Source organism: Arvicola amphibius, chromosome 5 (genome assembly GCF_903992535.2).
Source record: "Arvicola amphibius chromosome 5, mArvAmp1.2, whole genome shotgun sequence".
In the NCBI taxonomy this organism is placed as follows: domain Eukaryota; kingdom Metazoa; phylum Chordata; class Mammalia; order Rodentia; family Cricetidae; genus Arvicola; species Arvicola amphibius.
Window position 1 is genome coordinate 64,531,308 of NC_052051.1, and position 15,031 is coordinate 64,546,338.

Below are 15,031 nucleotides of genomic sequence, written 5' to 3' on the forward strand. Positions count from 1 at the left end.
TATGCTTTGGAATTCTTGGGTAATAAGCCATTCACCAAGTAATCATATTTGAACTTTCATCTTGAGAGTTTCAACTTAAAATTGAATGCAGACTTCACAAGATTAATACAGCATTACACAGTATTAATAAGTTGCATTATTAATAGTTACACAACAGTTGATTGTTGAATTATTAATCATTTTATAACTGATAAGATATATTCCTTACTAAACATTTCATGTGAAACTTTTTGGTCTAGTAGAAATATTACTCCACCAATTTTAATAAAAGTTCTTTGAACTGACTTGCTGGTAACATACTCTTTACCCTTTCTGTCCTTCATTTAGAACATTCATGGGTCTTGGAGTTAGTCATTCTGCCAAATGAGGATCACAGCAGTGTTGAAGATCATGCATGGTATCCCTGTAAAGCAAATATCAGCAGTGGATTGGCTCCTTGAAGATTTCCAAACATGATTCAGTAAAATAAATTTATTTCATATTATAAAAGCACATCTTCTTAAAATTAAGAAATCACATGACATTTCCCGATAAAGTCTGTTTTTAAGTGTGTTGCTAATAGACTTGGTTCTCTGAGTGCATGCTCCTTCATCCATCCTGAATTATAAAGACTGATTACAATCAGGTATTATTTCTCATTTCTTTACCCATTATGACACCATTCTGTTTCCAAATCTTTCCTCATATGTTTGGGAGCTTTACAACTACACTAAGAAAGATTATTTTTTTTTCTGAATATAAGTTTACACTCTTTCTGATTTCCATTACAAAAGAAAACTTTAATAATGTTTACCAGTATTCAATAATGCTCTAGCTTTAGTATTATTTGTTTTAATTATTTAAGGTATGTTTTCTGGTAATTTGGTTATTTTTGTCAAACAAAAGCACACAGTCATGTTTGTAATTCACTGCCTTGTTTTCTGACACTGCATCGATATTCCATATAGGAAAAATGAGTCAATGCTTAAAAAAATGAGCAGAACTTGACCATGAATACGGTGACTGATTTGATGGCAAGGATTTCTACAAAAGCTATTCAACCTCATATGAATTACATGGCTTTGATGAGGCCTCAAGCTCAGATCATTTTATTCATGGAAACTGAACAGTCAACAACTGAACCACTCCTGGGTCAAGGAAGAAATAAAGAAAGAAATTAAAGTCTTCCTTGAATTCAATGAAAATAAAGACACATCATACCCAAACCTATGGAACACTATGAAAGCAGTACTAAGAGGAAAGTTCATAGCACTAAGTGGCCACATAAGGAAAACAGAGAAAGCGCACATTGGAGACTTAACAGCACACCTGAAAGCTCTAGAAAAAAAGAAGCAGATTCACCCAGGAGGAGTAGAAGACTGGAAATAATCAAACTGAGGGCTGAAATCAATAAAATAGAAACACAGAAAACAATCCAAAGAATCAATGAAACAAAAAGCTGGTTCTTGGAGAAAATCAACACGATTTACAAACCCCTACCCAAACTAATCAAATGGCAGAGAGAGAACATGCAAATTAGTAAGATCAGAAATGAAAAGGGGGACATAACCACAGACACAAAGGAAACTCAGAGAATCATTAGATCTTACTACAAAAGCCTGTATGCCACAAAATTGGAAAATGTGAAAGAAATGGACACTTTTTTAGATAAGTTCCATATACCAAAATTAAATCAAGACCAGATGAACAGTTAAAATAGACCTGTAAGTTGCAAGGAATTAGAAGCTGTCATTAGAAACGTCCCTACTAAAAAAAGCCCTGGACCAGATGGTTTCAATGCAGAATTCTACCAGAACTTCCAAGAGGAGCTACTACCTATACTCCTTAATGTATTCTACAAAATAGAAACAGAAGAGTCATTGCCAAACTCCTTTTATGAAGCTACAGTCACCCTGATACCAAAACCACACAAAGACTTAACCAAGAAAGAGAATTACAGGCCAATCTCACTCATGAACATCGATGCAAAAATTCTCAATAAAATACTAGCAAACCAAATCCAAGAACACATCCAAAAAATTATACATTATGATTAATTAGGCTTCATCCCAGAGAGGCAGGGCTGGTTCAATATATGAAAAACGATCAATGTAATATATCATATAAATAAATTGAATTAAAAAATATGATCACTTCATTGGATGCTAAAAAGGCATTTGACAAAATTCAACACCCCTTTATGATAATGGTTTTGGAGAGATTAGGGATACAAGGTTCATTCCTAAATATAATAAAAGCAATATAAGGCAAGCCAACAGCTAACATTAAATTAAATGGAGAGAAACTCAAAGCCATCCCACTAAAATCAGGAAGAAGACAAGGTTGTCCACACTCTCCATACTTCTTCAATATAGTACTTGAAGTTCTAGCAACAGCAATAAGACAGCATAAAGAGATCAAGGGGATTCGAATTGGAAAGGAAGGAGTCAAACTTTTATTATTTGCAGATGATATAATAGTGTACATAGGCGACCCCATGAACTCTACCAAAGAACTCCTACAGCTTATAAACACCTTTAGTAATGTGGCAGGATGCAAGATCAACTCCAAAAAATCAGTTGTCCTCCTATACACAAAGGATAAGCAAGCAGAGAGGAAAATCAGAGAAATAGCACCTTTTACAATAGCCACAAATAGCATAAAGTGTCTTGGGGGTAACTCTAACCAAGGAAGTGAAAGGTCTATTTGACAAGAACTTTAAGTCTTTGAAGAAAGAAATTGAAGAGGATACCAGAAAATGGAAGGACCTCCCCTGCTCGTGGATTGGGAGGATCAACATAGTAAAAATAGCAATTCTACAAAAAGCAATCTATAGATTCAATGCAATCCCCATCAAGGTCCCAACAAAATTCTTCACAGACCTTGAGAGAACAATAATCAACTTTATATGGAAAAATGAAAAACCTGGATAGCCAAAACAATCCTATACAATAAAAGTACTTCCAGAGGCATTACCATCCCTGGCTTCAAACTCTATTACAGAGCTACAGTAATGAAAACAGCTTGGTATTGACACAAAACAGAGATGTTGACCAATGAAATTGAATCAAAGAAACAGATATTAATCCACAAACCTATGAACACCTGATTTTCAACAAAGGAGCTAAAATTATACAATGGAAGAAAGAAAACATCTTTAACAAATGATATTGGCATAACTAGATGTCAACCTGTAGAAGAGTGAAAATAGATCCATTTCTATCACCATGCACAAAACTCAAGTCCAAATGGATTAAAGACCTCAATATTAATCATAAACCTTTTTAAACTCTCAAATGTGATATCTCTCCTTACTTACTAAGATAATCAAAAGAAACTATGTTTCCTAAATGGGAATATTTACACACATACAAAGTATTTAAATATCTTAGTTATGCCTGATATTTAAATATTTTAAAACAATGTTATTTTAAAATTATGATGAAGCCATTAAACAGACTTTAGGATCTGCAGGTGCCAGTCCTGATCAGTTCTCACCTCTTTGTCATATTCATATTTTAACCACAATCACAGTGCATGAGAAAGCACAACACTATATGTGACATTAAATGAGGCACATATGGGTAACAGAGATGTTTATTCCTATTGTTATATACTTAAGAATATTCTGTTAAGACATAGACTGCAGACTTCTTTAACTTTCTACAAATAAAGATGAGAAGAATAGCACCCTGAGTTCTGTTTCCATTTTATTAGTTCACAGCATAGTTCTCCCACAGGTCAAAACTCCATTTCCTAAAAAAAGTCATTTTCACATCTTGTACTTTATATACCGGCTCCATATCTTTTCCTTTCTATCATTTTAATCTTCATTTCCCATCTCCTTTCCAAATACTTAAATCTTGAAATTCTTCAGTTAAAAAAATACTATCTACTTAGTTGTTTCATTGGGCCAAGATCTACTTGTGTACTTTATCTCTCTAATTCCTACAATCCTTCTTCTCAACACCCTACCCCTGGCTCTTCACCAGGTTCCCTGGATTTCAAAGGAGAAGTATCAGATAGAGAGACCTACTTAGCCTCTCTGTCTGCATAATGCCTGAGTGTGTGGGTCCTTGCACCTACTGCCATCTGCTGCTGGAGGAACCCAATCTGATGACAACTAAACAAGGCACCAATGTATCAGGTCTGTATGGGTCTACCTGGGTTTGCATGGGTTTGCACCATATGTTATGGTTGTTAACCAATTATTCAGGGAGACTGATGGACATCGAAGAAACTCATTATGAAATTTGCCTTCAGTGTGACAAGCCTAGTCATTTAGACAACAAACTGCTCTTGCCTGGATTGCTTGATAGTATGCTGAATAAACTGGACATGTATGACTCACAGAAAAAATGCCTTCTGCACTTGTCTAAAGAAGGTGAGACAAGCCTTCAGAGACAGGCTTCATGAAAGAGACTGTCATACATTCTGCAGGATATAGAAGAAATCAACTGACAAACTCAGCCAGTACAAGGCTAAACAGATCTTAATATTTCATGTTTCATAGAAAAGTATTCTGCCAGAATCTATAGGCTGAAGATGGATGCCCCAATGTTACAGAGGAACTTTGGGTGACTGTCCAGGCAGCGAGATGTCTATGACATTTCTAGAACTTCAGAAGTTGCTTACAATGTACTTTCTGTTTACTTAAGTAATATGGTATCCTTCTCAGGTCTTTTATGGAGTTGAAGACAGATGATTATAGTAATAGTTGTCCATAGTTATGACAAACTATAGACTCACAAGCATTTTATCTGTAATTCATGCTTGATAACTATTTTGTTATATATTATATAATTTTACTATACTAAACTTAAAATCTTCCTTTGTATTTAGACAGAAGGAGAAGATTATGTGGGATTTCCCACTGTATGCTGTGAATATGTTTTATTACCATTAGCTAACAAAGAAGCTACGTTGGTTTATGGCAGGGCAGAATAGACATTGGTCAGGAAAATTAAACTGAATGTAGGGTGAGTCAGGGAGAGGTTATATATATACCAAAGGAGAAAGATGCTGGAAACTTACTGGTAGGCCATAGTTTCATAGAGATACATAGATTAATAAAAATGGGATAATTTAAGATGTAAGAGCTAGCTAGAAATATGGTTAAGCTTTGGTCAAACAAGGTTGTAATTAATATAGCCTCTGCAAGATTATGCACACAGGGATTTATTTAGCAGGAAAACTAAAAAACAGTCTCCGCTTACAGCTGACGTATAAAGTTTTTTTAACAATATGGCTATGTTTTGATAATTAAAAAGTGGAAGGAAGGAAGCACAGCAGTGTCTCCATCTATTGAGATTTTACAAGTGAATAATCCAAAAATTATATAAGCAAATTACATGTATGTAACATCGTCTCCAAACGGTGATACATCAAACTTTGAGAAGATATAATCAGTATGGATTTCCTTAAAGTACCCTTACCTAATTTAACTTATCTTCCTAGTCATCCAAACTGAGACATTATAAGCAAACACATACTCCATAGTGTAATTTATGAGTTTCTCAATCCCTATAATACTATATATACTAAGATGTCCATGCACAGTACCTGATTACCATTTATTAACTACCTGCACTCACTACTTTTCTTGCCTTTAAACCTTATCACTTTTCCTTACTTATGACCATTCCTTGATATTAGGATACATTTCAGTCTGATTAATGACACAGATCCTCAAGTACCTTCATAAACTTAATGTGTGGCTGAAACTTGATAAAGTCACTGAAAATATTAGTATTTAACATCTTTCTTACTATATATTAAGTAAATCTTATTATTTTATTAGGAACATAACTCATTTTCTACTTTTAAACAAAGTCATTATCACACAACTTTCAAAACCAAATGGCAGTCCTTTTTTTCATGTGTCCATCTACATTATTTTCTTTTCTTTCATTTGATGACCAATTAAAATGCAAATAATCTATTCATGGAATATACTTAGAGACACAATTTTAATAATTAATACCAACAATGAGCTGCATAAATATTGTATATAATTAATTTCTAAGAGTATTTGAATTTCAAATTTTAAAAGAAATTAAAATATTAATGGAGAAGATAAAACTAAATAGAAAACATTTAAATGCAGATGAGATACATGCTTTCTAGAACAATTTTACTCATTATTATAAGGCCATTGAATATGTCAGCTCATCCTAGAAGTTAAAACATAGCATAGGAGCTACAAATAGCAGAGCTTCCTAAATATTTAAGTAAGAACTGACTCTGTGTAACTTGTCTTTGTTTTCTTTTTAAAGTAGGATTTAAAAGAATACCAATTGTTTTAAAATTTTAAGTTCAATTAGTAAACCATATCATTTAATGTTAAGATGAAACTGAACTGAAATTGTTTAAGAAACAAAATAGTCACAAAATACATGGGCTGAAAATTTAAACTGCATCATATTGAGAATGAACAGAAGAAAAAGATCATAATTATAGGAAAAAAAATGTTTTTAAAGAATAAAGTCAAGGCAGGAAGGTTGATTCAGTGACTGAAACCCTTCTTGCCCTTCAGACAACTCCAGGTCAATTCCTAGCATATAAATCAGGTGGCATAGTTACAACTGTAAGTGTAGCTTCAGGATTCCAATACACACACACACACACACACACACACACACACGTTAAATTGTTTACTAATAAAGAGTTGTTTAAATAAATGAAGAGATTAAAATTATTATTTTGCTTGAATAAATAGGATGAAAATATGATATAATGCCAAAGTGACTTAAGAAGTGTTTAACAATGCTTAGTAGAAGAGAAACTACATTTTTAATGACTATCTTAACTACACCAGGCATTTATAAGCACATTTTCTTGCCCTTACATATGTGAATAAAAAGCACCACTATGATGCTATCTTCTCCTTAGTTGCTTGTCATCTGAGAAACCAAAGAATCAAATGAGGAACATATATGACAAACTTTTGTTTTTGTTGAGATTGTTTCCAAGCTATTGTTTTGGGGCAATAACCCCCCAATTGCCCCATTGTCATAACTAACCTTTCTGGATTTAGAATCCAAAATCCTCTTTGGATGACATCATGATTTTATCAACCTCAGTATCATTTACACTAAGATCATCTTTGGTTTCCTATTGATTATTCGTGTAGACTTGTGTTTGTTCTGAGTTCTCTGTCCTAGCATTTTCACAATGACCCTTATCTGGCATATCCAATATCAGTTAAACACCCTGTTTATCCTAATGACAAATATTCCATTGTTAAAATACTTAAAGAGTGTTTGCACAACTCACAAATACCAACTAGAATTTTATTCTGAATTAGTTCTACAAATAGAAATATATTTACTGTTGTGCATCTGTATTACCTGTCTCCACTAGAACACTAAATCCAGTATTAACATAGAATATAGTCTAACACAAAATGAAGAGACTATATTTCTGCTTTTTTGCCTCACCCAATGAAGATTAGTTGAATTGTTATTGTTTGAATCACTTTTCTTTATTGAAAGCAGGTGCTCAACTTGCTCTCTCCCTTTCTTTTTTTCATTCTGCACTAGAAACCCCTGAGCTGGTGCTGATAATGTTCATTCTGGTTCTATACTACACAGTCAGTCTTCTCTGAAAGCATCCCTGCAGACAATCCCAATCAAATACCGCCAAGGGGATCTCAATTCCATTAGAACTGACAATAACAACAATTACAGCTATCCAGGGCACTGAAACACCAAAAAGACAATTGTGGAAAAAAGACTGGTCCTGAGAGACATTGAATTTCATAATATGTAAACATATATTTAAAATGGCTGATAAGTACAGTTCCTTAATGAGAATAGCAAGATGTTCTGGAAGATACAACAGTAGCACACATATACTGGGAGTAACCAGTAACAAAGAGCCACCTCCTTGGACTTACAGCCCACTCAACAGGAGGAGATCCATGTCTGGTACAATAAACTCATCTAACAAGTTGTGGCTGGTGAGGCTATGAACCCAAAGGAGAAAAACTGCCAATTTCCTAAACCAGTACAATCTTCAGTTGTATTCTAGTGCTTATCCTTATAGCCAGAGAAAATTGTGGCTCTCACTAACATCAAAGCAACTTTGTTTTGCAGCACCCAGTGACCATTAAAGAAAAGTACAACTGGTTCTCTCCCCAATTACTACATTTGGCACAAAACCTCTAGATCAATGCTTAGGGAACATTGTGGAAGAAGAAGCAGAAAGGACTGTGAGAGATAGAGGACCAGAATATTTGCTGTGAGAAATGCGCTCTTCTAAAAGAAAAAAATTAAAGATTAAAGAGGGAAGGAAATGGAAGGGGTTAGAGCGGAGGTGTTGGTTTGGGAGAATTAGAGCAATAGTGAGGGTCAATATGGAAAAACTTATTGTATGAACTTTTCAAAAATTAAGAAAATATTAAATTAGTAAAGATAATAAGTAAATAAAATAAAATATATTAAGTTAGGATAGGATAATCTAAAATATGTTTTCTTATTGCCTGTGCTATGCAATTAAATAAAAATATGCAGTATTGAACTAAAACAACTGAAATATCTTCATACCAGTGGCTGTTTGTCTTTACTGTCACCTGAGAGAGTTTCCTTCAGAATTTGAATTTCCAAATCTGATTCTGTGGCAAATATATTTATTAAGTTTAATTGTGAAAAATATATACAAACACAATATTTTTATTATAATATATGTACATAAATCTATTGATAAGAAATAATATATTTTTCAATCAATTTGAATTTGGGTCAGGTTAAAAAACATATTGGAAGACTTACAGCAATTATTTATTTTACTTTTGGTGGACAGCATCTTGCTCTGTTAATTGGCTAGTCAATTACTCCTGAGACAAATTAATCTTTAGCTGGGAAAATAAGCATTAATATTGGAAAGAAAGGAAACATCTTTAGCACATTATTTAAAATAACCTCTAATAAAAAATTACATATTATGAAACGATGTGAGTAAACCATTTTTCATGCTGTGTTGATAACAAGCATTTTCCCCTCAAATGGGAAGACTGGATTGACTTAAAAACAAGATATTTAAATTTTGTATACTTCACGCAATTGATAATTAAAAATAAAAGGCAACATTTTAGAAGTAATTACCTTCAAGTTAGAAAACATCCAAACTTGACCTAGGAAACAAAAAGGAATAGTATAAGAATATAAAAACAGAATGTCAATCATATATTTACAGTAAGTTTGTGTGGCAAGATTATAAATATCTATCATCAATGAAAAATTATCATTAAAAATGTAAACTGAAAATTCAGCAAAAAATATAACAGGAACACTGCACATATGAAACCAATCATCACATGTTATAATTCATGATTTGATATTCCAAGCATGAACTAAAATGTGTTTATTACAAAGGTTCTTTGTTTTGATATATCATGCTAGTCTTCCAAGAATATTATTTCCTAGACAATCACATTATCTAAATTGTACAATCTCAAATTAAAACTTTTTTAATGATATTTTATTAAAATATTTCCATCCATCTGCCTAAGGTCAGTACAACTTATTTGTATCACTTTGATGCTTGAAAGTATCAAGAGAATTGATTGACTGCAGTTTTTCAAATCTGAGTTCCTCCTGCTTGCTAAAGTCTAAGAAAAAGTCTTTGTTTTTGGTGCACACTTAAGAGCCACTCAAGGTAAATTCTTTGAAGTCCTCTGATCATACACACCCCTCAAGTTTCCTAGGGAACATCTCTTTTCTTTTTGTAAGAAGAATATACTCTTTATAAAATTCTACTGATAAATAGCCTTGTTTATTTCTGTTTTCAGAAATATTTTAGGAAATATTATGAATAATTCACTCTTCCCTATTTTGCATCAGTATTTAAGGATCATAAAGTTAAAACCATGGAACCATGCACACACACACACACACACATGCTTTCATTTACCTCATAACACATGATTTTATTTATCTGTGGTCTATAAATAAAACTTTGCCTGATGGCATAGTTAATGCTTTCCAAAAGTGATGAAGAATAGGGATTTTGTTGTATTTCTTAGAAAACTTAAGATACTAAAAACACACCTTACATTTATCCAATATTATATCACCATTTAGAAGTTTTTGCTACCTTTTATACACATCTGCCTCATTCTCATGTATTTCATCTCTATAAAACTGTTTTGCTTATTCTTCTCTGCACCTTTATTAATTTATGCATTATCACTTGTTGGTACTAAAATATTTTGTAACATGACAAAGCAATCCATTTTTGACACCTCCTAATCTGATATATTAAGCAAGATATTCAAATATTATTGAAGATATTTCTTACTACGTATTTAATGAATACTATTTTTTGCTTAGTAATGCTCCTTAGTCACTTGTTTTAAATCATGGTCCCAATTTGTGAGGTTTATTTATATAACATTTCATTCCTACTTGTAATTTGTCTACTTGGATCTTTTTTGACCCTGTATATCTGAAATCTTAGAAAAATTCCCATCATCAATCGGTGGAAGATGGTCAGAGATAACTTTGTTAACATTAGCATCGATTATGAGTTTCACAAATGTCTTTTGATTGTTAAGATATGTAAAATTCTAATTTTAAAAGTACTTAGAATAGAAAATTAAGCAGAAATTTGTTGAAAGGAAAAACATTTTGAGACAGAATTTGTTATGACTCTCTGAATCAATACATGTTTTCAGGTCCTAAGGCCAATGACTCTGAACCTGGTCTTGGATGTCAACAGGAAACAGTTCATATAAGCGGCACTGCTTTCCGGAACATCTCAGTAATTCAGTGAATGCTGAACGCTTGCCTCATTTTGCGTTTTGACAAAAGTCACTTATCACAAACTGAATTTCACAAGTAATACAGCATTTAACATTTTCATGTCAGAAGTCATCTGAAGCAGAAAAGCATAGGTGGGGTATTGAGAAAATTACACTCCTTAAAAGAAAAACCAAGAGGTTAGTGTGTCCAGCAAACAAGTGTTCACAACTTCCAATTTGTCCTACATATTTTTTTAACAGGGTTACTCATAGAAAATGAGTAAATGGATGGCTGAAGGTTACATGTTTTCCTTCATGTTGTGTTTAAATAATAGGAAGGACATATCGTGTGCCTGTATGCAAATCTTTTGTGATGAAGAAAGATATTCCAAGAGTATAAAAAGCCTTTGTAAGAAGAGAATCCTGTACAATTTTCCTCATCAAACAACTGAAAAATGCCAAGCACTTATTGCCATGTTGGCTATAAATTAAAATGATAGCATGTAATATGACTTTAAGTTGCTTATTCCTCTACCTCTTTCCTGGTCCTCTCATAATACAAAGATTCAGGTGAGGAACACCTATGATCCACTGTTGTCTCTATCAAGGTTGCCCTCTGATATATTCATATAGATAACATATTGCCATCCTTTATCTTCTACTATTTCATCCATATAAATTATCTCAAAAAATGCAGAACTCAATGCTCACTCCCAGCCTCATCATGATCTCAAACTCCTTCAGTATTATCTACATTAAAATTCTCATTGTCCTTTATTTATGGCTAGAAACCAATTATGAGTGAGTACATCCCATGTTCATCTTTTTGGGCCTGGGTTACCTCACTCAGGATGGTGTTTTCTATTTGCATCCATTTGCATGCAAAATTCAAGATGTCATTGTTTTTTACCGCCGAGTAGTACTCTAATATGTATATATTCCACACTTTCTTCATCCATTCTTCCACTGAAGGGCATCTAGGTTGTTTCCAGGTTCTGGCTATTATAAATAATGCTGCTATAAACATAGTTGAACAAATGCTTTTGTTTCTCTTGGGTAAATTCCCAACAGTGGGATTGCTGGGTCCTGGGGTAGGTTGATCCCAAATTTCCTGAGAAACCGCCACACTGCTTTCCAAAGCGGTTGCACAAGTTTGCATTCCCACCAGCAATGGATGAGTGTACCCCTTACTCCACAGCCTCTCCAGCAAAGGCTATCATTGGTGTTTTTGATTTTAGCCAATCTGACAGGTGTAAGATGGTATCTCAACGTTGTTTTGATTTGCATTTCCCTGATTGCTAAGGAGGTTGAGCATGCCCTTAAGTGTCTTTTGGTCATTCGAACTTCTTCTGTTGAGAATTCTCTGTTCAGTTCAGTGCCCCATTTTTTAATTGGGTTAATTAGCATTTTAAAGTCTAGTCTCTTGAGTTCCTTATATATTTTGTAGATCAGACCTTTGTCTGTTGCGGGGTTGGTGAAGATCTTTTCCCAGTCAGTAGGCTGCCTTTGTGTCTTAGTGACAGTATCCTTTGCTTTACAGAAGCTGCTCAGCTTCAGGAGGTCCCATTTATTCAATGTTGCCCTTAATGTCTGTGCTAACTGATTTGTGTTTGCTACTTGGTCTTACATCCTTTCTTTGTTACATGTCCTTTCATCTGGTATTTTCCATGTTTAATTGTAAAGAACATTGTAAATTCTGATGGAAAACTAAACAAGATTAAAATATTGGGGAATAAACCTTCTTGAAATTCCACTACAAATTACAATATTGCCTCACAATATGTCAACTAGAAGTCTTTAATAAACAGAACTCTACATGCCGTTATACATTTATGTGAATGGTCTGCACTAAGTTCTGGCATAAAGCAATCTAATATACACTGAAAAGAGTAAGCAACATTTCTCAGAATTTCTGTTTTTCCTCAAACAGGTGAAAATAGTTTGGGCTGCTATTGTTTCAATTCCTCTTCGTCATTTGAAAGCTAATACCCAACATGCCTTCTCCATTTAATTTTTTAAGTCTACAGTGACATTCTCTGGGCTAGTGTTCATGACATTCACTTGGTTCTACACTACTCAGTCAATTCCTTCCCAAAACTCCCTCTCAGACAATTCAAACATAAGTCTTCAAGGGGATTCCAAATCCAATAGAGTTGATAGATGCTGAGACCACTCTAACCTTTAAAGTCTTATTGTAGGAAGAAGAATCACCCCAAGAGATAATGAGATTGATCCTATAACCCCATTCTCCCTTTCGATAGGGACAATTAATAAACTATAGATGACAAGCAATAATTGCAACTTAACATTGATGTGCATGTTACCACATATTTGAAATGACTGAGAATCAATCTCCTAACATGAACTAAATACAGTTGCTTTGTTTACAATTGCAGCTATTTAGTTAGCAAAATGAGATTTGAGTATGCATTTTCATTTATAAGAGTGATATATAGGAAATAGCACAGACTGTCTTTGGAACAATATAATATCATCAAAATCTAAAGATAATATTTTACTGTATACTAGTGTATATTTTAAGACTATTCTATGTTTTATAATTAGTTAAATACTTAAACATTAAAGGTTATGATGGATATCCTAAAATTCAATTTTAACCCCATGTTATAAAACTTAATAAAAGCAATCAGTAGTAAATAAATAAAATATCTTCATACCAAAGACTGATTATCTTCACTGTCATCTGAAATTGTTTCTTTTAGTGATTCAATTTCTAAGTCTGATTCTGCAGATAAACATGAATAACTTGTGAAGAACTGTTATATTTCAAAACCACTTTTTTATAACAACATAAGTGTATACAGTTATTAAGAATGTTTTAAATTAAGAATTTCAGCTAAGTATAATAAATCAGAATATCTCTGTAACTCTACAACTGTAACACATTCACCTACATCTTCTCTGTGTTTCTAAGTTCTGGTCCTGTAATTCAAAAAGTATTATAATAGTGTCAGTGGTGGCCTTCCAGAAGGAATGGCTGTTATGTTTCCTGGAGAGTGACATTATGGAAATGGATTGTGGAAAATGCATATTCATATAAAGTCTGGTGCAATAAAGGCCAAAAGCATAAAACATAGTAGGCTTATAGAGGTATCTGCTTGTAGGACCAAAAGAAATTTCAAATAAAGGTAATGGAGGGTGGATATACAGAAAATTGCACAAGCAACTTTATATCCATAATCCATGACAAGCTGGGTGTGGCAGTGTATCTGCAATCACAAGATACCTGTGGTGAACCAGCAAGGAAAAACAAAAGATTACTTGGAAGTTCATGGCCAATGAGCCGGGCATGTGCAGTAGTGAATGAGAGAACCTGCATCAAGCAAAGTAGAAGAAATACAACATAGGCTTTCTTATGATGTATATATACATGATGGTGTCAGGGACTGGCCACAACAAAAATACCTCTCACCAGGGTAAAGGCATAGGGATTAGAAATATAGTAAAGAATATGAAGACACAAATGGAAGTAATAAAACAGAAACATATAGGATAATATCAAGAGGAAATTCCAGTAAGTACTGAAACTTCTACCTCTTTTAATTTCCAACTGCTTAAAAATACCCTGACCTCAAAAGAGGTAAGACAAAAGACTGCATTAACATGATACAAAAAAAGAACATACCAATTGTAAGTCATGGGCTATAATCATAGTTAAACATTCTGTTGCTAGGACAAAACAAGTCATGAAGTCATAATCACACCCTAGACCAAAGCTTTCTGTAGGCAAATCCACTTCCTGGATGGAATCCCAAGTTATTTGCATGTAGGGAACTGGAACTTAGTTGCAGCCTTTTGCTTGACGTAGGAACAGATCTACTTCTCTATTACTGGAGTACAAGGTCTGGCAATTAGCCACACCTGTTGACAATAACCTTGAGAGCAGAACTCTCTGACCAACAAACAGGTGGGACCTTTGTTTGAGGTAGAAGCACAATAAAAAGGTTTTAACTTTAACATTGTAAAGTTACATATACAAAACAGGTATCTAGCACCAATTAAAATTCCAATATTTTGTGAGTCTAAAGTTTTATATCTAATTTATCTTATATCATAACTAAGAAAACTGTAATCATCTGTCTTCAACCCCAACAAAGACCCCAGAAGCATATAATATAACCTAAGTAAATGGGAAGTGCATTGTAAAAAACTTGCAAAGACCTAGAATTGACAGAGACATTTTGCTGTCTGACAGTCACCAATAGTTCTTCTGTACCTTTGGGGCATCCATCTTCAGCCTATAGGCCCAGAGAATCTGACAAACTTTTCCATGAACCAGTAAATTTGAAG